The sequence below is a fragment of the Neomonachus schauinslandi genome, chromosome 5, assembly GCF_002201575.2.
Source record: "Neomonachus schauinslandi chromosome 5, ASM220157v2, whole genome shotgun sequence".
In the NCBI taxonomy this organism is placed as follows: Eukaryota; Metazoa; Chordata; class Mammalia; order Carnivora; family Phocidae; genus Neomonachus; species Neomonachus schauinslandi.
The window spans coordinates 97646069-97674037 of record NC_058407.1 but is presented as its reverse complement, the minus strand read 5'-3'; positions in this window follow the sequence as shown (position 1 = coordinate 97674037).

Below are 27969 nucleotides of genomic sequence, written 5' to 3'. Positions count from 1 at the left end.
TGCAAAAGCTTTTTATCTTGATGAAGTCCCAATAGTTCATTTTTGCCCTTGCTTCCCTTGCTTTTGACGATGTTTCTAGAAAGAAGTTGCTGCAGCTGAGGTCGAAGAGGTTGCTGCCTGTGTTCTTCTTTTGGATTTTGATGGACTCCTGTCTCACACTTAGGTCTTTCAACGATTTTGAGTCTATTTTTGTGTGTGCTGTAAGGCAATGGTCCAGTTTCATTCTTCTGCATGTGGCTGTCCAATTTTCCCAACACCATTTGTTGAAGAGACTTTCTTTTTTCCATTGGACATTCTTTCCTGCTTTGTCGAAGATGAGTTGACCATACAGTTGATGGTCCATTTCTGGGCTCTCTATTCTGTTCCATTGATCTCTGTGTCTGTTTTTGTGCCAGTACCATACTATCTTGATGATGACAGCTTTGTAATAGAGCTGGAAGTCTGGAATTGTGATGCCACCAGCTTTGCTTTTCTTTTTCAACATTCCTCTGGCTATTTGGGGTCTTTTCTGGTTCCATACAAATTTTAGGATTATTCGTTCCATTTCTTTGAAAAAAGTGGATGGTATTTTGATGGGGATTGCTTTGAATGTGTAGATTGCTCTAGGTTGCATTGACATCTTCACAATATTTGTTCTTCCAATCCATGAGCATGGAACGTTTTTCCATTTCTTTGTGTCTTCCTCAATTTCTTTCATGAGTATTTTATAGTTTTCTGAGTACAGATTCTTTGCCTCTTGGGTTAGATTTATTCCTAGGTATCTTATGGTTTTGGGTGTAATTGTAAATGGGATTGACTCCTTAATTTCTCTTTCTTCTGTCTTGTTGTTGGTATATAGAAATGCCACTGATTTTTGTGCATTACTTTTATACCCTGTCACTTTACTGAATTCCTGTATGAGTTCTAGCAGTTTTGGGGTGGAGTCTTTTGGATTTTCCACATAAAGTATCATATCAACTGCAAAAAGTGAGAATTTCACTTCTTCTTTGCTGATTTGGAAGTCTTTGATTTCTTTTTGTCGTCTGATTGCTGTGGCTAGGGATTCTAGTACTATGTTGAACAGCAGTGGTGATAGTGGACATCCCTGCCATGTTCCTGACCTTCAGAGAAAAGCTCTCAGTTTTTCCCCATTGAGTATGATATTTGCTGTGGGTTTTTCATAGAACGTTTTATGATATTGAGGTATGTACCTTCTATCCCAACACTGTGAAGAGTTGTAATCAAGAAAGGATGCTGTACTTTGTCAAATGCTTTTTCTGAATCTATTGGGAGGATCATATGGTTCTTGTTCTTTCTTTTATTAATGTGTTGTATCACATTGATTAATTTGCAGATATTGAACCAACCGTGTATCCCAGAAATAAATCTCACTTGGTCATGGTGAATAATCCTTTTAATATACTGTTGGATACTATTGGCTAGTATTTTGGGGAGAATTTTTGCATCCATGTTCATCAGGGATATTGGTCTGTAGTACTCCTTTTTGATGGGTCTTTGGTTTTGGGATCAAGATAATGTTGGCCTCATAAAATGAGTTTGGAAGTTTTCCTTCCATTTCTATTTTTTGGAACAGGTTCAGAAGAATAGGTATTAATTCTTCTTGAAATGGTTGGTAGAATTCCCCTGGGAAGCCATCTGGCCCTGGGCTCTTTTTTGGGGGGAGGTTTTTGATGACTGCTTCAATTTCCTTAGTGGTTATGGTTCTGTTCAGGTTTTCTATTTCTTCCTGGTTCAGTTTGGATAGTTTACACATCTCCAGGAATGCATCCATTTCTTCCAGTTTATTTAATTTGCTGGCATATAGTTGCTCATAATATGTTCTTATCGGGCGTCTGGGTGGCTCAGTTGGTTAAGTAACTGCCTTCGGCTCAGGTCATGATCCTGGAGTACCTGGAACGAGTCCCGCATCAGGCTCCCTGCTCTGCAGGGAGTCTGCTTCTCCCTCTGACCCTCCCCCTCTCATGTGCTCTCTCTCATTCTCTCTCTCAAATAAATAAATAAAATCTTAAAAAAAATATATATGTTCTTATAATTCTTTGTATTTCCTTGGTGTTGGTTGTGATCTCTCCTCTTTCATTCATGATTTTGTTGATTTGGGTCATTTTTCTTTTCTTTTTGATTAATCTGGCCAGAGGTTTATCAATCTTGTTAATTCTTTCAAAGAACCAGCTCCTAATTTTGTTGATCTGTTCTACCGTTCTTTTGGTTTCTATTTCATTGATTTCTGTTCTAATCTTTATTATTTCTCTTCTCCTGCTGGGTTTAGGCTTTATTTGCTGTTCTTTCTCCAGCTCCTTTAGGTGTAGGGTTAGGTTGTGTATTTGAGGCCTTTCTTGTTTCTTGAGAAAGGCTTGTATTGCTATATATTTTCCTCTTAGGACTGCCTTTGCTGCATCCCAAAGATTTTGAACAGTTGTGTTTTCCTTTTCATTGGTTTCCATGAATTTTTTAAATTCTTCTTTAATTTCCTGGTTGACCCATTCATTCTTTAGTAGGATGCTCTTTAGCCTCCATATTTTTGAGTTCTTTCCAACTTTCCTCTTGTGATTGAGTTCTAGTTTCAAAGCATTGTGGTCTGAAAATAGGCAGGGAATGATCCCAATCTGGGTACTGGTTGAGACCTGATTTGTGACCTAGGATGTGATCTATTCTGGAGAATGTTCCATGGACACTAGAAAAGAATGTGTATTCCATTGCTTTGGGATGGAATGTTCTGAATATATTTGTGAAGTCCATTTGGTCCAGTGTGTCATTTAGTCTTTATTTCCTTGTTGATCTTTTGCTTAGATGATCTGTCCATTTCAGTGAGGGGGCTGTTAAAGTCCCCCACTATTATTGTATTGTTGTTGATGTGTTTCTTTGCTTTTGTTATTAATTGGCTTATATAATTGGCTGCTCCCATGTCAGGGACATAGATATTTACAATTGTTAGATCTTCTTGTTGGATAGACCATTTAAGTAGGATATAGTGTCCTTCCTCATCTCTTATTACAGTCTTTGGTTTAAGATCTAATTTGTCTGATATAAGGATTGCCACCCCAGCTTTATTTTGGTGTCCATTAGCATGGTAAATGGTTTTCCACCCCTTCACTTTCAATCTGGGTGTCTTTGGGTCTAAAATGAGTCTCTTGCAGACAGCATATCGATGCATCTTGTGTTTTAATCCAATCTGATAGCCTGTGTCTTTTGACTGGGGCACTGAGCCCAGTTACATTCAGGGTAGCTATTGAAAGATATGAATTTAGTGCCATTGTATTGTCTGTAAGGTGACTGTTACTGTATATTGCCTGTGTTCCTTTCTGGTCTATGTTGCTTTTAGGCTCTCTCTTTGCTTAGAGGACCCCTTTCAATATTTCTTGTAGGGCTGGTTTCGTGTTTGCAAATTCCTTTAGTTTTTGTTTGTCCTGGAAGCTTTTTATCTCTCATTCTATTTTCAATGACAGCCTAGATGGATAAAGTATTCTTGGCTGCATATTTTTCTCTTTTAGTGCTCTGAATATATCCTGCCAGTCCTTTCTGGCCTGTCAGGTCTCTGTGGATAGGTCTGTTGCCAATGTAATGTTTCTACCATTGTAGGTTACAGATCTCTTCTCCCAAGCTGCTTTCAGGATTTTCTTTTTGTCTCTGAGACTCATAAGTTTTACTATTAGATGTTGGGGTGTTGACCTATTTTTATTGATTTTGAGGGGGGTTCTCTGTGCCTCCTGGATTTTGATGCCTGTTTCCTTCCCCAAATTCAGGAAGTTCTCTGCTATAATTTGCTCCAATATACCTTCTGCCCCTCTCTCTCTTTCTTCTTCTTTTGGGATCCCAATTATTCTAATATTGTTTCATCTTATGGTATCGCTTATCTCTCGAATTCTGCCCTCATGATCCAGTAGTTGTTTATCTCTCTTTTTCTCAGCTTCTTTATTTTCCATCATTTGGTCTTCTAGATCACTAATTCTCTCTTCTGCCTCATTTATCCTAGCAGCACCCCCATTTCTGATTGCACCTCATTAATAGCCTTTTTTATTTCTACTTGGTTAGATTTTAGTTCTTTTATTTCTCCAGAAAGGGTTTCTCTAATAACTTCCATGCTTTTTTCAAGCCCAGCCAGTATCTTTAAAATCATCATTCTGAACTCTAGTTCCAACATCGTACTAATGTCCATATTGAGTAGATTCCTGACAGTCAGTACTGCCTCTTGTTCTTTTTGTTGAGGTGATTTTTTCATCTTGTCATTTTGTCCAGAGGAGAATAAATGAATGAGAGAACAAAATGCTAACAGGGTAACAACATCCCCAGAAAATATACACTAAACAAATCAGAAAAGACCTGAAACCAGGGGGAAAGAAAGGGAAAGAAAGAAAAAAGAAAAAGAAAAAGAAAAAGATAAAAACAAACATAAAGAGAAAAAAACAAAAAAAGAACAGAATATGATCAAATATGATCAGGCTGGTATATAGATCCATGCCATACACTAGATTTTGGGTGTAGTTTGGTCTGTTAGACGAAAGTGCCTCCCAAAATTTTAAAGAAAAAAAAACATATATGTACAAAAATAAGGGTTAATAGGATGAAGGGATGGAATATGACTGTAAAGATGAAAATTATAAAAAATTTTATAAAAGTAATTGATAAGAAGTTGGTTGTAAAAAGAAAGAGGATTAAAAAAAAAAGAAAAAAAAGGAGAGAATGTGATCAGGCAGGAGACTAGAACAAAGCCATACACTAGAGATTTAGGGTATATTTTGATCTGTTAGAAAAACTGTATCTCAAAATTTTAAAGAGAGAACAACTTATATATATATGCCAAAAATAAGGGTAACCACTATGAAGGGATAGAATATGACTCTAAAAATGAAAAATAAAAATGTTTTTTAAAAAGGGATTGATAAGATGTTCGTTGAAAAAGGGGAAAAAATTTCAAAAAAAAAAGACAGTTAAAAAAATTAACTTTGAAAGACTAACGAATTATGGTAAAAAAGCCATGAATTCTATGTGCAATATTCCCCTAGCGCTGGAGTTCTGCCATTCTCATTGATTGGTAAACTTGGTCTTGGCTGGTTGTTCTTGCTGATCTTCTGGGGGAGGGGCCTGTTGCCATGGTTCCCAAATGTCTTTGCCAGAGGCAGAATTGCCCCACCCTTGCCGGGTCTGGGCTAAATAATCTGCTCGGGTTTCCTCTCAGGAGCTTTTGTTCCCTGCAAGCTTTCCATACAGCTTTGGAGGATGAGAGTGAAAATGGCGGCCTCCCAATCTCCACCCCAGAGGAGCCAAGAACTTGGGGCCCCACTCCTCACTGAGCCTCAGAGAAAAGCAGTCAATCACTCCTGTCTCCCTGGTCTCTGGCCACACTCCGTGCTCACCTGGCCTGTGACCAAGTGTTTCTATCTCTAGCACCCGACGCTTTGTGGAGTCTCCAAACCCAGCAGATCCCTGCAGTGCACTCCCGTGCCACTCCTCCTGGGGGAGGGAGGGGGTTTCCCCAGATCTGCCACTTGTTGGGTCCCTGCTGGAAGAGCAGTGGCCTGACTGTGCCATGGATCACAGTTTATGGTAACCCTGAGCTGAGAGCCTGCACCTTGGCTCCATCTCTGCAGCTGACTTTCCTGCTCTGATACCTGGGAGCTCTGCCACAGGCAGGCACCCTGGGTCTTTCTGTGACCCTGAGGGTCCTGAGACCACACTGTCCTGCGAGGGTTCCACCCCCCGCTTAGCCAGTGGAGCGACGTCCCTCAGTGGAGCAGACTTCTAAAAGTTCCGATTTTGTGCTCTGCTGCTCTATCACTTGCCGGTAGCGGCTGATGGAGCCCCCTCCCCTGCAGTCTATCCTCCCAAATATTGCCTGGATTCACTTCTCCGCATGTCCTACCTTCCAGAAAGTGGTTGCTTTCTGTTCAGAGAGTTGCTGCCACTCTCCTCCCCAATCTCCTGTTGAGTTCGTAGGTGTTTAAAATGGTTTGATCCCTATCCAGCTGAATTCCTGGGACCAGATGAAATCCAGGTCACCTACTCCTCAGCCATCTTGCTCTGCCCCCTTCAAATTATTTTTAAAGTCATCCACAGCACATTGGTGCAATACCTCAACCTGTCCTTCTGTCACCAACATCCCAGATATTATATATACCCATATATTAAATCACTTTTCCTATCAGACATGGACTACTTTGAGGCACAATATCTGCCTTACTAACTCACCATTAACAAGTACTTATTAATCACCTTCTCTTAGCTTTGATCTAAAAATGGTTTGACATGCCTATGAAGCATTAGGCATTATGCTAGATCCTGGGCTATGGAGATAAAAAAAACATGGTCTCTGTTCATGTCATAATCCAGGAAGGAAGCTAAGACAAGCCCATAGGGATCGACAAAGGCAAGTGTGATGTGTGCACATGGATGTGCCTGAAGATGAGCTACCTTTCATAGGGTGACATTGGAAGCAACTAAATGTCCAAGAGCAGACAGTTCAGTTCATTCATGTCACAAACATTTGTGAGTGTCACCTATGTCCCGGGCACAGTGCTAATTACTGATATGACAACAAAGGTAGTCTTTGTTCTTGCCTTCACATGTGTTACATTCTAGCAAAGGAGACAGATCAGGAAGGGGAGTGATGAAGTTTCATTCACACATCCAGCTATGATTCATTGACTGCCTGTCATGGTCCCTATTCCCAGGAAGCTTATAGTCTGGCAGGAAAGGTACATAAACAACAACAACAACAAAATGTAACTAGAGGATAAAATAACTATAATCTGTATTGAATATAGGAGGAAAGCAAAACAATGCTGTGATAAATGTAGTTTACATAGAATTCTTTATTTAAATTAAATTTAGTTAACATACAGTGTATTATAGTTTCAGTAGAATTTAGTGATTCATCAGTTGCATGTAACACCCAATGCTCATTATATCAAGTGCCCTCTGTAATGGCCACCTCCCAATAACCCAATGTCTCCACCCAACTCCCCTCCAGCAAACCTCAGATGTTTTCTAGAGTTAAGCATCTCTTATAGTTTGCCTCCCTCTCTGTTTTTATCTTCCCCAGCAACCCTCAGGTGTTCTCTAGAGTTAAGCGTCTCTTAGGGTTTGCCTCCCTCTCTGTTTTTATCTTATTTTTTTTAAAGTTTGTATAGATTTTTATTTACAAGAGACAGAGAGAAAGAGAGAGAGAGATAGAAAGAGATAGAGAGACTGAGAATGAACAGGGTACAGAGTGCAATGGTTAAAAGCACCCATAACTAGAGCCAGGCTGCCTACCTCTGAATCCCTTCTCTACCACTTACCAGTTGAACGACATTGAGCAAATTATTTCATGTATCTGTGCATCAGTCACTGTATCTATAAAAAATAAGAATTATAGTTTCTCCAAGAACTAAATGGGTTAATATTTGTGACAAGCTCGGAATTGCACCTGGCTCAGAATAAGCACTATGTACTACCAGAGGTAGTAATGCAAGGACCTGGTGAGGGAATTTTTCTACTGCCAAATTAACTCCTAAAATGACACTTCCATGACAAGGGATGTATATACTTTGGGAGGCCATGATGTGCTGGAGCCAGCTTGTACTAGTCCATGAGAGCTGGTGTTAGCTGGTGTTAGCATCTTTTCCCCAAACTCTGCATTCGGTGACTTGAAACTCCTCCAGACTCTGCATTCAGTAGTAGCTTGAGATTGGCCATGGTAGGAGCATTTACATCACAGAAATTGGTAAATGTTACAAATCAAGGCTTTTTTTTTTTCCAAAGGGTCAATTGTTAGAATTTATCAGCAGATCACTTGGTATATACATTTAGTTGAATGTAATGGGGAGTTGGAGTTCTCAGTGGTTCCAAACCAATCTATGTATAGTGTGATTATATTTGTGAAATACGTGTTTGTTAAGAAATTCTGAACATTTAGATTTAATGTGCCTGTGATACCAGGCTTTAAGGAATCAAGCTCATTTGCCTATTTACCAGCAATCCCATTAGAAGACAAGGGTTTGATGATTGCCATTAATATTGTGCCATAAAGGTAAGCTCTTCATCAGCTGAATATGCTCTCTTGACATCATGCTTGCAATTTAGATAATTGTCTAACTTGTTAGGGGGCTGCAGAAGCTAACCTCTTATAACTGATGGAAAATGAACACCTACCTAATGACCTAATTACTTAAGCAGTAGCTATAAAAATAAAAACATAATGATAAACCTATTTAATAATCACCAATCACTAAGCACTCAAATGTATTTTAAGTAAGGGTAAAACTATACTACATTTAAATAAATGTAAATATCAATGTGCAAGTTGTGTTTTTCCCACTTAATGTTTTATTTTAATAACTTTACTATTTATTAACATTATTGAATTTTTTAATTGAATTTTATTTTATTATGTTATGTTAGTCACCATACAATATGTCATTAGTTTTTTATGTAGTGATCCACGATTCATTGCTTTCGTATAACACCCAGTGCTCCATACAGTATGTGCCCCCCTTAATATTTACTAAGTGTCAAGTAATCCTGAGAGTGTTCTATGTATATTAATTAATTTAATCCTGAAACAAGCTAAAAAGGAGTTATTAATATTCCCATTTTCCAACAAGAAAACTGAGTACCCAAGAGATCAAGGCTCAGGGCCTCCAGCTAATAAATGTCAGAACCAGAACACAACCTAGGGTATCTGCCCCAGAGCCTTTATACCTCACAGTACCACTTCTCAGATGCTTTTCTCCAAAGCATACCAGAGGCTAAATATCATATCTACTATTGTGATACAACTGGTATTGGAGAAATTATACCTATGGGCAAGAGTGCTTCCTAGTGCTAAACTATGGGATAAGGCAGTCTTACCCAGAAACAGGTAGCACTGGGCAGGACCAGAACTACCTATGGTGCAAAATTTAAAGTGGCATGCACCTTCAGGGTCATGCTAATGCAGAGTTGGCCCCAGAGGGGATCCCTCCTTAAATTTTGCGCTCCAGTCCTGGTTCTGACTCTGAGCCACCAAAGGCCTATAGCCCTCCTTGGTTCCATAACCCAAAGTGCTGAAAAAGAAGTCTTCAGAAGCTAAAGGAAAAAAGCAGTAGCCAATGGCCTGGAAAATCCACAAGCAGCACTTTTGTATTCCAACTGTATCCACAGACTCCAGAGACAAGCAGGTGAGGCTTTTTCTGGTGAGGCTTTTTCTGCCTCTGCTTACAGGTTCTTAAGCAACTCATCCTATTCTTTTCTTAATTTTATTTTTTTCCTGTTTTACTGAGATATAATTGACATGTAATATCCAATTAAAGGTATACAACATAATGATTTGATCTATGTATACCTTACAAAATGATTACATTATTTTAGTTAATATCCATCACCTAAAGTAGTAACAATTTTTTTTCTTGTGATAAGAACTTTCAAAATCTATTCTCTTAACAACTTTCAATATACAATAGAGTATTGGTAACTATAGTCACCATGTGGTATATTATATTCCCAGGATTTATTTCTATTATATCTGGAAGTTTGTACTTTCTCACCATCTTCACCCATTTCCTCCACCCCCTACTCCCCCCCCCTTTGGCAAGTAATCAATTTGTTCTCTGTATCTATGAGTTCAGTTGTTTGTAGAGTCCACCTACAAATGAGATCATACAGTATTAATCTTTTTCTGTCTGACTTATTTCACTTAGCATAATGCCCTCAAGTTCCATCCATGTTGCAAATGGCAGCATGTCCTTCTCTCTCATGGCTGAATAACATTTTTATTCCATATACACACAGACACATACACACACACCCCACATCTTTTTTATCCATTCATCTATCAATGGGCACTTTGTTTATTCTTGACTTCTTTGCTGTAAATTAATTGGCCATATATGCATGGTTTTATTTCTGGAATCTCTATTCTATTGCTTTGAGCTATGTACCTCTTTTATGCTAATACCATACTATGATTATTATGGCTTTGTAGTATAGTTTGAGATCAGTAAATTTGATTCCTCCAGTTTTGTTCTTCTTTCTCAAGATTGCTTTGGCTATTTGCAGTCTTTTGTGGTTCCAAACAAATCTTAGGATTGTTTTTTCTATCTCTGTGAAAAATGCCATTGGACAAATTGTTCTTAATGATGCCCAAGATGGAGCCCCTCTGCCCAGACAAAGAGCCTTTCTCCCTTCTCTGAACATCAGTATTAATGTCTCCTGTTGCCAGCCCTAGAGTTTATTTTCCTTCATCTTAGTTCCAACAGCAACCCTACAAGACTTCTTCCCACAGACCTAAACACAGAGCTATTATGTGGCTTTCTCACCCTAGGCCTTCTCAGTGTTTCTACAGTTTCTATAACTTTTTCTCCAAGTATTCCTCCTTTTCCAGCCCTTAAAGAAGTCCTCTATATAGTGATTTTATGATAAATTAAATGAGGACCCCTAAATGCCCAAATGGTTTTAAGAGCAGGAGCCATTGACACAACACTGCATCATATGACTTCAAATTCCACACTCTTATCCTATTACTTAAACGGACTGACCTTCTGAATCCAGAAGCCTCCTCATGCAATTTTCAGTGAGTTAGAAAGAAATTCTTAAGACCCACTGGGGCTTTCGCAGGAGATGATAACTGCTTAGAAGGAGATGATAACTGCTGCTTCTGCACTGTAAACCCAGGATCTCCCTCTCTTGCTTGGCTGGCATTTCAACAGCACCTAAATGAGGCACTGGTTTCTGGTAGAGCATAGGCACACAGATATGTGGAAGACACAAATGAGTATCTTCCTAGGCACGTGGAGAATGTGTGGAAAATAAGAGTTGTGGGAGAGGGTGCCAGGCAACGAGGGAAGATCCAGCAAGGCCATGCCAGCAAGGCCAGGGAGGAATAGTAGGGAATGAGATGTCTCAAATTTTGTCCACTTCCAAAGATCCCTGAGCTTTTCTCAGGTCAGAAAAGGATAAAACACTGCAGAAGAATATGTATAAGGGGTGGAAAAGACCATGGTGCCATCCATGGGAAATTCTTGTTCTTGGACGCAATTAATTCAGCTGTTGGAAAAGAACACCAAAGCTATACAAATGTCAAAATGACACAGGAGAATAAAATCACAGAAACCATGGTAATCAGCTGTGTGACCTTGGGTAAGGCACCTTCTCTCTCTGGGCCTCAATTTCTTCTTCATAAATACAAGTGCAGATGACAATGAAGCAGAATCTAAATAATCTTCAGGCTTCCTCATAACTCCAAAATGCTAATATTTTTGAGCATAAATATTCTCTAATGTACCTTTTAACTCTAAAATTCTGTAATTCTATGGTTATCCTTTTCAAGAGGGCCTTAAAATAAGTCTGTGGGTCTGCAGAGACAGCTGCTTCTGGAGGTTTGTATAGTCCTGGGGCACAAACAAACTGCTCTGCTTATCTGTCCACCATCAGATCTGTATTAAGGACCCATATGGCACAGAGTAGATGGGTGAAGCTCTGTCTGCTCCCGCAATGACTTCTATGGCAAGCTATTTTCCTGCTACTACAACTTCCTCACTTAACTGCTCTTTTCTTCCATTACTTGGCAGTCTTTACTGAATGCCTAGCATGTGCAGGCCACATGGGAACAGGGAATGATGAAGCAAACAGGAGTTTAGACACTAGATGAGGAAGCCGAAGTGGGGAACAGCTGCTTCTCCCTACCCTGCTCTTGCCTCTTGTCTCCCAAACATGGGTGTTCCTCAGAGAGCCAGCATCATCCCCATTCATCCCACAAATATCCACTGAACATGTTTTATGTCCTGGGCATTATGTTGGGCACCAGGAACTCAGAGATGAATAAGAACTCATTTTTATTCTCTCAGTTAATCAACACTCTGTAAAGAAGGACTTATTAAGAGACTATGGTGGTCAGGTCATGATCTCAGGGTCCTGGGATTGAGCCCTGCATCAGGCTCCCTGCTCAGTGGGAAGCCTGCTTCTCCCTCTCCCACTCCCCCTGCTTGTGTTCCCTCTCTCACTGTGTCTCTCTCTGTCAAATAAATAAATAAAATCTTTTTTTAAAAAAAAGAGACACTATGGGGAAGACAGACAGTTAAAGAAGATGGCATGTAATCATACTTGTCAGAGTAGAATGGAGCTCCAACAGAGGACTGGGTATGTACACAGAAGATAAAGACATGGCACAAAGATGAGTCAAAGGGCTCTGCTCTGGGTGGCTTAAGGAAAGTTGTTTTGGCAGGGGGCACTGTGAAGTGCAGGTAATATGTGAGATTGGGTTGGAGGAGTGTGCAGGGCTTAGCCCATGTGGATGCCTGGCAGAGATACTAGGGAATTAGGGCTTAGCCCACAAGCAGTGGGGAGACTTACACAGGAATAAGCAGGTGAAATTTGTGTCTTTCCTCAGTATGTGTATCACTTTCCTAGGGCTACTATAATAACTTACCACAACAAGGTGGCCTAAAATAACAGAAATTTATTCTCTTACAGTTCTGGAGGCCAGAAATTTGAAATCAAGATGTGTGCAGGGTTAGTTCCTTTTTGGAGGCTCTGAGGGAGAATCTGTTCCTTGTCTCTCTCCTATACCTTGACTCTTCTGGAACTTAATGGGCATCCTTGGTGTTCCTTAGTCCAGGGGAAAATAACTAAAGAAAAGAGAAGGATTGTGACAATGGGACCTGGGCAAACCAAAGATATAAGGATACATAAGGGATAAACAAACAAGAGAAACCTGTCTATTGATCTCACAGAGAAAGAATAAAAAAAGAACACAGCACTTTTTAAGATTCAGTTTGATGCAATATACCTCCTAGAGAATCCTTATTTTGGGGGGCACAAGAATTTAAAGTGTTTCCAGCATGAGAAAGTCTGACTCCCATTGCTCTTCTTCTATCTTAATGATTGGCTGGACTCCACTCCCACATCACATTCCCCCCATTTCCATTGTTCTTTGAGAATGCTGCTATGTGATGCAGGCTTCAGCAGAATCTTCGGTAGGGCAGAGATATAAGTGGGTGTCCTCCACCCCGAGTCACCTTCCTTTCTCTCCATCACCACTCCTCAACCCCTGACCAATAGGTCATGTCATAAAGCAGCCCTGGGGCATCAGTGTGAATCATAAAGGAGGCTACTCCCTCATGTCTGGGTCTTTGTCCTCCTCCTAGCAGAGCTGGCAGAATAACTAAAACCAGCAGATTTTCCTGAGACAGTAATGCTTTAAGGCGACTTCTGCATGCCCTTGCCTTTATATTTTAATAGCACTCTAATGTTGAATTAAAATGGAATTCCTATGGAAATGTACAATGTCTAAATCAATACTTGCTGATTAGTGTCATGAGGATGAATATCAAAAGATATAATAGCAATGGTGGGGTCCACACCACGGTGAATAAAGCTGCCTGTGTCCATTAACTGAAGCCTGACTAATGTTAAATTACAATAAAATATCTAGGAAATTCTGGCCAAAGCCACATTAAAGCCCACAAAATGTAGCCTAATTAGCACTATGATGACAAATGCAGGAAGAATTCATTATACCCAAAGACTCCTCATAAAGTCCAATTTCTTCCTTTTTACCAACACAATGCCTAAAAAGCCACTGTTGGCTTAACTACCATTGTGCTGCTCCTTATCATGTGCTGAGCCAAGTTGGGCTTCATGTGGGCATCAGGGAATGAATTACAAACCTCCCACCCCCTTCTGCTACTCAGCATTTATTTTTTTCCTCCTCCCTTTAGCATATCTATTGCATCTCTGCATTGGGCTGGCTGTCTATTTATGCGTTATAGTGTCATGATTATGACGGCAGACCTCTTTTTTTAAGATTTATTTATCAGGGAGAGAGAGAGAGAGAGCACAAGCAGGGGGAGGGGCAGAGGGATGGGGAGAGAGAGAATCCACAAGCAGTCTCCCCACTAAGTGCAGAGCCTGACCTGGGATTCCACGTGGAGCTCTACCCCATGACCCTGAGATCATGACCTGAGCTGAAATTAAGAGCCAGATGTTCAACTGACTAAGCCACCCAGGTGTCCCTGAGTGCAGACTCTTATGTTATATCTTCTGAGACTGCTTCCTCTTTCTACCCACATGATTATGGGAAGGTTAAGTTTCCCCATGTAAAATAATGAGATAACAATAATACTCACTCATAGAACAGGTGTGAGTATCAAATAAGTCCTACCTTTTTTTTAGAGAGTGGGGGAAGGGAAGAGAGAGAGAGAATCTTAAGCAGGCTTTATACCCACCATAGAGTCTGACAAGGGGCTCAGTCCCACAACTCTGAGATCATGACCTGAGCTGAAAACAAGAATGGGACACCTAACCAACTGAACCATCCAGGTGCCCCAATGAGTCATTGCTTTTAAAGGGCCTTCAGTAGTGCCTGTGCCAAGTAACATGCAGCATGAACTATCATTATTTTTCTCCTTCTTCTTCTTCTTCTTCAATATGCTCCCAAAGCAATAGAATGAAAAGATGACTCTGCCCTGTCAACACCTCCCTGCTCAAAAGATCACAAAAGCATGAGGTGTTACAGAGGGGAGAAACCTTTAACAGACAACATTTAATTCAACACCCACTCATTTGCAGATGAAGAACCTAAGGCCCAAGCAAGGAAAGTGACCTCCTGAGTCAACCAGGTCATTCTCTTCCATTCATACACTCACTAAGTGCCTACCCTGTCTAGATTATGTGTTATTTTAAGGCTGCAATGATGAATTAGTTCCTGTCCTTATGGAATCTATGATGTTGTAGGGAGCAAACACATCCACAAGACATGTAGATAGAATTTGGCAGGATAGGGGATGAGAGAGAAATGCAAGTACCAAAGGCCATGGGAGCAGGGGAAGGACATGGAGTCCAACCTGCAGATTTGGAGGAGGTTTCTCAGAGGAGCTGATGCTTGACATTCGTTCTAAAAGGCATGAATTACCCAGGCAGTAAAGGAATGAAGAAAGTTCTGTACAGGAGCAAAAGCATAGGTGTTCAAGAACAAGGTGATTGTGGGAGAACCACTAGCAGTTGGTCAGTATGGGAACATACAGTACAAGAACAGGGAGTGGCAGGAGATGAGATTAGATGGGCCTTTTATACCTTGGGAAAGAGACTGGAGTTATTTCTGCAGATAATAGCGAACCTTTGAAGGATTAAGCATGGGAATAACATGTTTACATTTAGATGGAATATTCTTTCCTCATATGGTGAGTGGATTTTAAGGGACTAATATGGAAGGAAGGATTTCAAAGCAGGACTGATTTCAACAAGCTGAGTAAGAGATGATAAGGAGCTGAACTAGGGCAGCAGAAATACAGAGAGGAAAGAAATATTTGAGAAGTATTTGAGAGGCAAAGTGAGCTGGACTTGGTGACTAGTCACAGAAGGTATGAGAGAGGAAAAGGAGTACGAGAGAGGAAAAAGGAATATAGGATGATTTCAAGTTCCTCACGTGGGTGATGAGATGGATGATAGAATTATAGATAGAGAAAGTGAGGCTATAGGAAAGAGGAGAAATAGGATGAGGAAGGACAATTAGCCATGACTGGGAGGCTTTGGGAGGGCAATGTGACTCTCAGGGAAGAGATTAGGGCTGGATATAGGGATATGTGGTCCTCAGCATACAGTGAGTATGTAAAACAATGAGTTACTAAGACCATTTATGGGAAAAAATGGTAGTGAGTCAAGGCCTTATTCCTGAGGACAGCATATTTAAGGAGGCGGCTGAAGTGTCTTCTGTGAAGAAGTCAAAGCAAGATCACTGAAGAGGTGCAAACTGAAACAAGAGTTGAATAAGTGCCCCAGATGCCAAGGGAATAAGGAGTTCATGGTCATAATGTAAAATGCAGAGGGGATGTCTGATAACATAAGGGCTGAAAAGCATCCAGTGGATGTGATATAATGCACCTGGCGGCACCATGACCTTGGCCAGGACAGTGGAAGTGGAACAGTGTAAGAGAACAGACTGAAACAGGTTGGGAAGTGGTTACATTGTAATGTGATAGAGACAATGAATATAGACATCTATTTTAGGAGCATATGATTTTTCAGAAGAATAGAGGACAGTTTGTTGGTTGGAAGAGATTGAGAATCAAGAGAGGGAATTTATAAGGAGAAAGACTTAAGCATATTTACCAGCAGAGGGTAAAGAGCCAAGAAAGAATGGAGGTTGAAGATGTAGCAAGGAACGAAGCAGTGGTTGAAACAAAGTCCTAGAACAGCAGGAGGGGATGGCATCAAGAACCACAAGTATCAGATGACTGGGAGCTGGACAGTGACACTTTGTCTTCTGACCCAGAAGAAAGAAGCTGACCCATGGAGGAAGAGCTGAAATTTTGAAGTTGTGATGGTGGAGAAGGTTGGAATTTGAAGTATTTTATTCTTAATTGCCTTATTTTTTGAGGAAGCAGGATCAAGGTTGTGGTGCTGGGAGTGTGGGGTGGGGTTAAGTGATGGATTTAAGGAGAGAACATCTTGGGTATAAAAGGATCATCAAGCAATGCAGATAGTTCAGCTGAGGATGGTGGCCTGGCTGGGATTCAAGCCCAAGTCTACAGATTCTTGGGACATGACAGCAATGTTGGAGCATTTATCTTCAGTCTTGATGTTTTCATACCATTGGTTTCTAGTTCCTATATTTCTCATCAGATTCCAAAACAAGTCATTCTGTAGCTGTAAACTTAGAACAAATTCCCAGAATTACTGCTGCTGGTTTCCTTATTTGGACTTTGGTCTATGTCAAGTAAGGATATTTATAATTCTGTTAATAATATAGATACTGAGTCTGAGAGGTGGAAGCCCTCTTTTGCTTCTGTGTCCAAAGCCAAAATAATCAGGTCATTCGCATGTCTGCTGCTCTCAACCCCATAAAAATTCCAAACTTCAGATCTCCCTTCTTTTCCTTCCCTTGCCATGGAATGAACACCTCCATGGAAAATCAAGGCCTATTTGGTTTTCAGTGATCTGGAAAAACAGTTCACTTCAGGGCCTAATATCTAACAGCTGATTTCTTAGAAACAACTGCAGAGAGTAAGGACAACACAAAATTCATCAGGAAACAGAGAATTATTTGCATAATTGTGACCTTTCTCAAAGCCAAGAGACACTGGTGGTCTGCTTCCTTCTTGTAGGCTTTGATCCTGGGGACCCTGACAGTTCCCACAAAACACTGTAAGCAGAAGCAAGCATTTCACATAGATGATGATGGTTAAGTCAGGCAGGGAGTGTTTGCTGGTTTGGGGGGAATGTGTGAAAGGGAATGGTGGGGAGAGCAAGCATGATTTGACATTTTCCTGCTGGAAGCTATAGGAGGGTTCTTTTTTTTTTTAAGATTTCATTTATTTATTTGAGAGAGAGAGGGAGAAACTTCAGAGGGAGAGTGAGAGGGAGAAGTAGACTCCCCGCTGAGCAGAGAGCCTGATGTGGGACTTGATCATAGGACCCCAAGATCATGACCTGAGCCAAAGGCAGTGCTTAACCAACTGAGCCACTCAGGCACCCTAGAGGAGGGTTCTAAACCTGGAAGTCTATAGTGATACCTCCTATGCCTGTCTGAGTCTACTGTCATCTCTAGGTCTTTGGTGGTTTCATTAGTGGGATCAGAAGTGTCCCAGAGTGTCACTGTGCTTTCCTGGCATTTATGCAACTGTTTTAACAATGAAATACCCTAGGTCCTCAGAAAAGATGGCAGAGGAGTAGGGGATCGTATTCCAACTAGTCCCTGGAATTGAGCTGGATATCTACCAGACCACTCTGAAAACCCACAAAATCAGCCTGAGATGTAAGAAGATAGATCTCGATCTCTACAAACAGAATATCACAGGCAGTTGCTTTCGAGGTATGAAGCAGGGAGCTGTGATTCTGTGGGCATATATCCAAAGATAAATGGAAGAGGGAGGGAGCTGTGGGGATTGTGCACCACCGGTGAGTCATAGCTTCCCGCCCTGGGGACGGGGCACAGACTCACAGACCATTAATGGAGGGGAAAGGACTTTAGGGCAGCCCCCCAACACTGGACTGAATCCTGGAGTGGCAGGGCTGCATGTGTGAACTGGGGGTGGCTGGCAGTTTTAGAAGCACAAAGGGCAGAGACATGCCCCCATGCCCTGACCTGGAGGCAAGGACTGGGAGCCCTGCTGAGGGGCGCACAACCCAGGATACTTCAGTTTATAGCAGCACAGACAGAACCACAGATAGTGTGTGGCCTGAAGAGCTCACTGAAGAACAAACTGCAATCTCTCTGTTCTGAGGCAGAGGATTGGAAACGGTCTCTTCTGCTCTGACTCTCAGAAGAGACCAGAAAGCCGCCAAGGAAAGCTACCAGAGAACAAAAGCCCCAAGAAACCGGTTTTCACTGAGCCCATCCCCCAGAAGACAGGCTGGGAGAACAAGAGGCCGACAACCCTAAGGTCCCTATAAAACAGGTGCATCTTGCTTGGGTTGTGGTCAATAATTTGGACCCTGTACATTCCCTCAACCACCCCTCAACAGAATGACTGGGAGGAGGAACCCCCAAAATAAGAAAGACTCAGAGACTGTGACTTCTGCCACAGATTTACAAATGGATACAGATATAACCAACATGTCAGAAATAGACTTCAGGGTTGCAGTTGTGAAGACAATAGCTGGAATGGAGAAATCGGTTAATGGCAACATAGAGTCTCTAAGGGCAGAAAGGAAAGCTGAACTGGCAGAACTTAAAAACACTATCAGTGAGATCCAATCTAATCTAGATAATCTAACAGCTAGGATAAGCGAGGCAGAAGAACAAATTAGTGATCTAGAAGACCAACTGATAGAAAAGAAGGAAAAAGAGGAGGCCAGGGAGAAAAAACTCAGAATCCATGAAAACAGAATCAGAGAAATAAGTGACACCATGAAACGTTCCAATGTCAGAATTATTGGGATCCCTGAGATGGTGGAGAGAGAGAGAGGACCAGAAGCTATATTTGGGCAAATCATAGCTGAGAGCTTCCCTAATCTGGGGAATGAAACAAACATTCGCATCCTAGAGGCAGAGAGGACCCCTCTCAAGATCAAGGAAAACAGGCCAACACCCTGGCATGTAATAGTAAAACTCACAAATCTTAAAACCAAGGAAACCATCTTAAGGGTAGTTGGGGGAAGAGATTCCTTTCGTACAGAGGGAGGAACATCAGAATAATGTCAGACCTATCCACAAAGACCTGGCAAGCCAGAAAGGGCTGGCAAGACATATTCAGGGTACTAAACGAGAAGAACATGCAGCCAAGAATACTTTATCCGGCAAGGCTGTCATTTAGAATGGATGGAGAGATGAGGAGCTTCCAAGACTGGCAGAAATTGAAAGAATATGTGACCACTAAGCTGGCCCTGCAAGAAATATTAATGGGGGTTCTATAAAAGGAGAAAGACCCTAAGAGTGATATAGAACAGAAATTTACAGAGACAATCTATAGAAACAAGGACTTCACAGGCAACCTGATGACAATAAATTCATATCTTTCAATAATCACTCTCAGTGTGAACAGCCTAAATGGTTCTATTGCACAGGATTGCAGATTGGATAAAAAGACAGAACCCATCCATATGCTGTCTACAAGACACTCATTTTGAACCTAAAGATACATCCAGACTGAAAGTGAAGGGTTGGAGATCCATCTTCCATGCCAACAGACCTCAAAAGAAAGCTGGGGTAGCAATTCTTATATCAGACAAATTAGATTTTAAGCTAAAGACTGTAGTTAGAGGCACAGAAGGACACTATATCATTCTTAAAGGATCTATCCAACAAGAAGATCTAAGAATTGTAAATATCTACACCCCCAACATGGGAGCAGCCATCTACACAAGCCAACTGTTAACCAAAATAAAGAGTCTTATTGATAATAATACATTAATTGTAGGAGACCTCAATACTCCACTCTCAGCAATAGACAGATCATCGAAGCAGAAAATCAACAAAGAAACGAGAGCTTTGAATGAGACACTATACCAGATGGACCTCATAGATATATACAGAACATTCCACCCTTAAACAACAGAATACTCATTCTTCTCAAGTGCACAAGGAACTTTCTCCAGAATAGACCACATACTGGGTCACAAATCAGGTCTCAACCAATACCAAAAGATTGAGATTATTCCCTGCATATTCTCAGACCATAATGCTTTAAAACTGGAACTCAATCACAAGAAAAAAAAATGGAAGAAATTCAAACACTTGGAAGCTAAAGACCATTCTGCTCAAGAATGTTTGGGTCAACCAGGAAATCAAAGAAGAACTTACACAATTCATGGAAACCAATGAGAACAAAAACACATCAGTCCAAAACCTATGGGATACTGCAAAGGCAGTCCTAATGGGGAAATACATAGCCATCCAAGCCTCACTCAAAAAAATAGAAAAATCCTGAATTTACCAACTACCTCTACGCCTTAAAGAACTAGAGAAAAAGTAACAAATGATGCCTAAGCCACACATTAGAAGAGAAATAATCAAGATTAGAGCAGAGATCAATGAATTAGAAACCAGAAACACAGTAGATCAGATCAACAAAACTAGAAGCTGGTTCTTTGAAAGAATTAATAAGATCGATAAACCACTGGCCAGACTTATCCAAAAGAAAAGAGAAAGGACCCAAATTAATAAAATTATGAATGAAAGGGGAGAGATCACAACTAACACCAAGGAAATAGAAACAATTATTAGAAATTATTATCAACAACTATATGCCAATAAATTAAGCAACATGGAAGAAATGGATGCCTTCCTGGAAACCTATAAGCTGCCAAGACTGAAACAGGAAGAAATTGACAACCTGAATAGGCCAATAACCAGTAATGAGATTGAAACAGTGATTAAAAACCTCCCAAAAACAAGAGTCCAGGGCCTGATGGATTCCCTGGGGAATTCTACCAAACATTCAAAGAAGAAATAATACCTTTCTCCTGAAGCTGTTTCAAAAAAATAGAAACAGAAGGAAAGCTTCCAGACTCATTCTATGAGGCCAGCATTACCTTAAAACCCAAACCAAGCAAAGACCCCATCAAAAAGGAGAATTTCAGACTGATATCCTGATGAATATGAATTCCAAAATTCTCAACAAAATCCTAGCTAATAAGATCCAACAATACATTAAAAGGATCATCCACCAAGACCAAGTGGGATTTACCTCCAGGATGCAAGGGTGGTTCAACATTCACAAATCAATCAATGTGATAGAACACATTAATAAGAGGAGGGAGAAGAACTATATGGTCCTCTCAATTGATGCAGAAAAAGCATTTGACAAAATACAGCCTCCTTTCCTCATTAAAACTCTTCAGAGTATAAGGATAGAGGGAACATTCCTCAAGTTCATAAAATCCATCTATGAAAAACCCACAGCAAATATCATCCTCAATGGGGAAAAGCTGAGAGCCTTTCCCTTAAGATCAGGAACACATCAAGGATGCCCACACTCGCCACTATTGTTCAACATTGTACTAGAAGTCCTAGCAACAGGAATCAGACAACAAAAACAAATAAAAGTGTTTCGAATTGGCAAAGAAGAAGTCAAACTCTCTCTGTGCAGATGACATGATACTTTATGTGGAAAACCCAAAAGACTCCACCCGCAAATTACTAGAACTCATACAGCAATTCAGTAATGTGGCAGGGTACAAAATCAATGCACATAAATCAGTTGCTTTCTTATGCACTAACAATGCAACTATAGAAAGAGAAATTAGAGAAATGATTCCATTTACAATAGCACCAAAAAACATAAGATACCTCAGAATAAACCTAACCAAAGAGGTAAAGGATCTATACTCTAGGAACTACAGAACACTCATGAAAGAAATTGAAGAAGACACCAAAAGATGGAAAAACATTCCATGCTCATGGATCAGAAGAAGAAACATTGTTAAAATGTCTATGCTACCCAGAGCAATCTATACCTTCAATGCCATCCCGATCAAAATTCCCAGGACATTTTTCAAAGTGCTGGAACAATCCTAAAATTTGTATGGAATCAGGAAAGACCCCGAATCACCAAGGAAATGTTGAAAAAGAAAAACAAAGCTGAGGGCATCACGTTTCCTGATTTCAAGCTATATTACAAAGCAGTGATCACCAGGACAGCATGGTACTGGCACAAAAACAGACATATAGACCAATGGAACAGAATAGAGAGCCCAGATATGGACCCTCAACTCTATGGTCAAATAATCTTTGACAAAGCAGGAAAAAATATGCAATGGAAAAAAGACAGTCTGTTCAATAAATTGTGCTAGGAAAATTGGGCTGCTATATACAGAGGAATGAAACTTGACCATTCTCTAACACCATACACAAAGGTAAACTTAAAATGGATGAAAGACCTCAATGTGAGACAGGAATCCATCAAAATCTTAGAGGAGAACATAGGTAGTAACCTCTTTCATATCAACCACAGCAACTTCTTTCAAGAAACATCTCCAAAGGCTAGTGAAACAAAAGCAAAAATGAACTTTTGGGACTTCATCAAGATAAAAAGCTTCTGCACTGCAAAGGAAATAGTCAACAAAACAAAGAGGCAACCCACAGAATGGGAGAAGATATTTGCAAATGACACTACAGACAAAGCACTGATTTCCAAGATCTATAAAGAACTTCTCAAACTCAACACCCAAAAAGCAAATAATCAAGTCAAAAAATGGGCAGCAGACATGAACAGACACTTATCCAAAGAAGACATACAAATGGCTAACAGACACATGAAAAAATATTCATCATCATTAGCCATCAGGGAAATTCAAATCAAACCCACATTGAGATACCACCTTACACTAGTTAGAATGACAAAAATTGACAAGGCAAGAAACAACAAATGTTGGTGAGGTTGTGGAGAAAGGGGAGCCCTCTTACACCATTGGTGGGAAGGCAAGCTGGTGCAGCCACGCTGGAAAACAGTATGGAGGTTCCTCAAAAAGTTGAAAATAGAGCTACCCTATGACCCAGCAATTGCACTACTAGGTATTTACACCAAAGATGTAAATATAGTGATATGAAGGGGCACCTGCACCTCAATGTTTATAGCAGCAACATCTGCAATAGCCAAACTGTGGAAAGAGCTGAGATACCCTTCAACAGATGAATGGATAAAGAAGATATGGTCTATATATACAATGGAATATTACTCAGCCATCAGAAAGGATGAATACCCAACTTTTACATCAGCATGGATGGGACTGGAGGAGATTATGCTAAGTGAAATAAGTCAAGCAGAGAAAGTCAATTATCATATGGTTTCACTTATTTGTGGAACATAAGGAATAGCATGGAGGACATTAGGAGAATGAAGGGAAAAATGAAGGGGGGGTGGGAATCGGAGGGGTAGACGAACCATGAGAGACTATGGACTCCAAAAAACAAACTGAGGGTTTTAGAGGGGAGGTGGATGGGGGGATGGGTTAGCCTGGTGATGGGTATTAAGGAGGGCACATACTGCATGGAGCACTGGGTATTATATTAAAACAATGAATTATGGATCACTACATCAAAAACTAATGATGTATTGTATGGTGACTAACATAACATAATAAAATTAAATAATTAAAAAAAATTAAATTTAAATAATAAAAAAAGAACAAGTGCTATGCTGTCTTATACAGTGGTCCCTTGGACTTGCCACTAGGTGACAAGGGAAAGGTTCTGAGATCCACAGCTAAGGCAGGACCTGGCCTCTCTTGACACTGTGTGAGCTCATCCTGCTTTCCTCACATGTTTGGGATCTGTAGAAGCCACAGAGCCTCCAGCATGCTCTCTTCTGCCTCAGGCTTCCCAGATCCAGAGGCTGGTTGGGAAGGCAGAGCTGGGTCTGTGCCATGGAAGGAAGAGGGCCTGTGTGTTCCCTGTTAGGGAAGGCCCTGCCGAAGGATACCCATCTACATATGGGTGCTGCTTCATCTTCGTTTCTTCATTCCCTAGGGCAAAATAAGGACTTTTTCCCATTCATTCATTTGTTCATTCATTTATTCAACTTACATCCATTCATTTACTTATTCATGCTACTTATTTTTTGATGTGTCCAAAGTACAAGGAATTGTTCTGGATACTGGAACTATAACACTGAATCAAGCAGACAAACACTTCTTCTGTGGGACTTATATTCCACTGGTGGGTCTTTTATGGAGTATTTGATGTCTACAAAAGTGTCTTACATAAGTAACACAAATAATGAAATGTATATTACTTGATGGTAAGTGCTGAAGGACATGGGAGATGTGGAGCAGGCTAAGGATGACCAGGGATGAGGATTGCAGCTGTAGGAAGCATTCAGGGTAGGCCTTGCCAAAAAGGTGACATACAAAGAAAAACTTGAAGACAGTGGGGGAGTGACCTGTGTAGGAACATGGAGCAAGAACATTGCAAGCAGAGGGGACAGCTGGAGCCAAGTTCCCCAGTGGGAAGTGTCTTGACATGTTTGAGGAATGTCAGAAGGTTACCAGGACAGAGTTCAGTGGTCCAGGGCAGGAGAGGTCAAGGGTCTTTGGGGACGCAAGCTCTCTTAGGCTGTGTGGACCACTGTAAGGGCTTTGGCTTTCCCTCCAGAGAAATGAGGAGTCATTGGAGGTGGCCTCGACCTGACTTTTGTTTTAACAGCATCACTCTGGGAGCTGCACTGGGAATGGACCATTGAGGGGTAATGGTAGAAGCAAGGGGACTGGTTAGAAACATTTTCAGTCCTTTCGGGGGTGATGACAGCTTTAATCAGGGTGACTGCACTGGGGAAGTGAGGCATGTCACAATCTGGGTCTATTTTGAAGGTTGAACCAATGGAATTTCCTGTCCGATTAGATGTGGAGTGTGTGACAGAGAGGGGTTAAAGTGATTCTCAGGCTTTTATCCTGAGCCACTAGAAGGATGGAATTGAGTTAGGAAGGCCGTGAGCAGACTATTAGGGAAGGCAGAACAGAAGCTCCACCTTGTACTTGATTTATGAGTGGCAACATGGTGTAGTCAGAAGATTCTGGCCCTGTCACTTCTGAGCTTGGTGACCCTGGGCAAATCATGTCGCCTCTGAGTCTCCATCTCTTCACCAGCAAAGCGGAGATATTGGTAAGTGCTACTTCCTTCAAAGGAGTGTGCAAGGACTCAGAATCATAGGAGGACTAGCACAGTGCCTGGCATATAAATGGACTCAATAAATGAGTGGTTGTGTTTTGTATTCATACAGGACCAGGGTAGGGCTGAAGAGCAGCAATCAACATTTTCCAGGCTCCAAAAGGCAGAGTCTGTGTGTGACTGGGCAAACACCTCCTTTGAAGTCTTAAAGGTCAGGGCTTTGCCACCTGCCTGCTGGAGACAAAAGGCAGCCTGATTTTCCCCATTGTTGCTTTTTGTTTCTTACTTTGTCTACCTCAAACAAAGGCCTGAGGCCAACTCCTGAGACTGAGGGGACAATCCTGCTGGAGACTCCCTCGCTCTGGCAGACTTTAACCCTTTGCACAAAGGGAGAGGTCACCCCTGCCACTCTCCCACAATCTCTCCTCCAAGACCTACCTCTTGGAAAGAACTCAGCTTTGTGGCCAGACCCGCCTTCCAGTCCTACCACTAATGGGCCAGGCAGTCTTGGTAAAGTTGCTTTACCTTCTTGAGCTTGTTTTACATCTCTGCAGAATGGGAATAATACAGCATATTTTCCAGGGTTGTTGTAGATTCCATTCATGCCCTGGGGTCCTGGTTTGAATTCTGACTTTGTCATTTCCTAGCTGAGTGGCCCTGTACAAGTTACTTAAAACCTCTGGCCTTGGTTTCCACATGTTACAATGGAGACTATAATAAACACATACTTCATAGGGATCCTGTGAGAATCAAGTGAAATAAATAAGAATGTTTAAATCAGAATATGACACATAGGTTCTCAAAAAAATGTTAGCTGTTATAAGGAATACATAAAAGTGCTTTGAAATGCTATAGCACTTTAAATATATGACATAAGGTTATTATGTTGGCCTTGAATTTATGAAGTTCCCAAGCCTAGCCCTTGATTCTTATGTCAGAGTCACAGATATACCCAAAATACTAATCATTTTTGGGAGAGGGAATGGAACTTTGCTTGACATATATTAAATAATCTCAGGATTCAGGAAAATGTTACAGATAACTCTTCAACAGAATGAAAAGCACCTCCAGATGATCTGATTTTGTACATTGAGTTGTTTTGGTATTTTCAACTTCTTAATGCAAAGTCCACCATCTCTGGCCTGTCTCCTGTGATTGCTAGGAAGTCAGGCATTATCTCCCATGATGTCTGGGTATATGTGCAAGCTGGTGGTTTATGAATGGCATATGTTCAGACTGAGCATAGAGAACATGTGGGCATGTGTCAAGAGGAATTTTTAAAAAGACAAAAGGAATATCTGAGAGATTCTGAAATTTACAGTACCAAGAACATACTAAAGCAATAGCAGTCAACATGTATGGTAAACACAACTCACTGGTTGCCAACTGTGTCTTAAGGCCACATTAATCCATGCTCCAGACAGATGTACATGGCGTGCCTCACATGCAAAGCTACTGAGCCAGCTGCCCTCTGCTTTTTCATTTGTTCCTCAACTACTGAGAGCCTTGTTTATACCAGACCCTATGGTTGGCTTCTCCAATTGGTGGGCTCACCCTAACTGGGTCTATTTTTGCGGGCAAATATCTTTTCATTCATGCAGAAGAACTGGACTTTTTTCTATATCTTTCTACTTACCAGATGTGTGATATGGAGCCAACTGCTTATATTACCTCAAACCCTAAATCTTGGAATCATACTACCTATTCCTCAAGGTGGTTAGGAAGATTATTCATGGATTTTGTAAATAGGTTAACTGGAAGATATTACTGCCCTGACCTTGCATATGCCCTTCTGTCTTTTTGCATTTAGGTTTCTGGTTTGTGACAGAATGGTCAATAGCTTTCTGTCATCCAGAACATAAAGAAGATTAATAAGCACCAAGAGGCCAAAGCTAGTATTTGTTCCTTTGACCAAACTCCCTATTAAGCTCTATGGCTGTGTAGCACATCTAGAAAGGACAGCAAACACTTCCCCACCATCCAACTTCTCAGTCACACTTAAGGTTCCTATTGTGATTTATCACTGGGTTCTAATTCAATCCATACCACTAATTCAGCAGCCTTTGGAAAATCATTTCTATTCCTCTGAGTTGAAATTTCTTTCACCATAAAACAAGGGGTTGTATTAAAAATTCTCAAAGGCCTCTGCGGCTGACATATCCCATTGTTGTATTTCTATCATCTGATCAACGAACATAATATTTAGTCAATTTATGTGATGTATTAAGCTGCATTTGTTATGAATTAAAAGAACAAAATCCATTGATGTTCTTTGGTCTCCTAGGTCTTCACACTGTAAACATTTCTGACAGCCTTTTAAAAGAAGAACAACTTGAAAGTAGACTTTTCTATCAGCCACCTCTGCTGGCCTGATTCACCTCCATGCCTTGTGGATCACCACTACCTTCCTTCAAGAATTGAGAACCAAGAAGGATTTAAGTCAGTGATGAGGAAGTGGGAAAGCTGAGAGAGTTAGTAAATAAGGGACTAACCATTTGAATGAGGAGCTATGTCAGAACATGCTTGTGTCTTGGGTGGGCTCTCCAAGAAGTGTCGTGTTCTTCAGTGAAGCAAAAGAGACCCACAGAGAGGAGGATAGGATGTAAGAGGACAGGAAGATTTTTGCTGTCATTCAGTTCTATGCCCTAATTTTACTGAAGCCCACAGAGGGAAAGTGGCTTGCCTAAGGTAACTCAGATACCTGGTGGCAGAGTGTGTTTCTAGGAAGCCAGTCCTGTCTGTTTCTACTTCATCTCTCCCTTCTGCTATTGCCCCATAGAAGGTGACCTTTATCCCCTTTGAAAGGAGAAGCAGAGATCTGAGAAACATTCAGTATAGTTGTCTGATAACATACTGCATTTTGTTGTCATTAGCAAATTCATTGCTTTGACTGGCTTTTTTCCATCATGCAGTAAGGGCCAATTAGCATGTCTATACTTATTTAATTGTGAAAGTCTTGTCAGGGTCATCTTAAT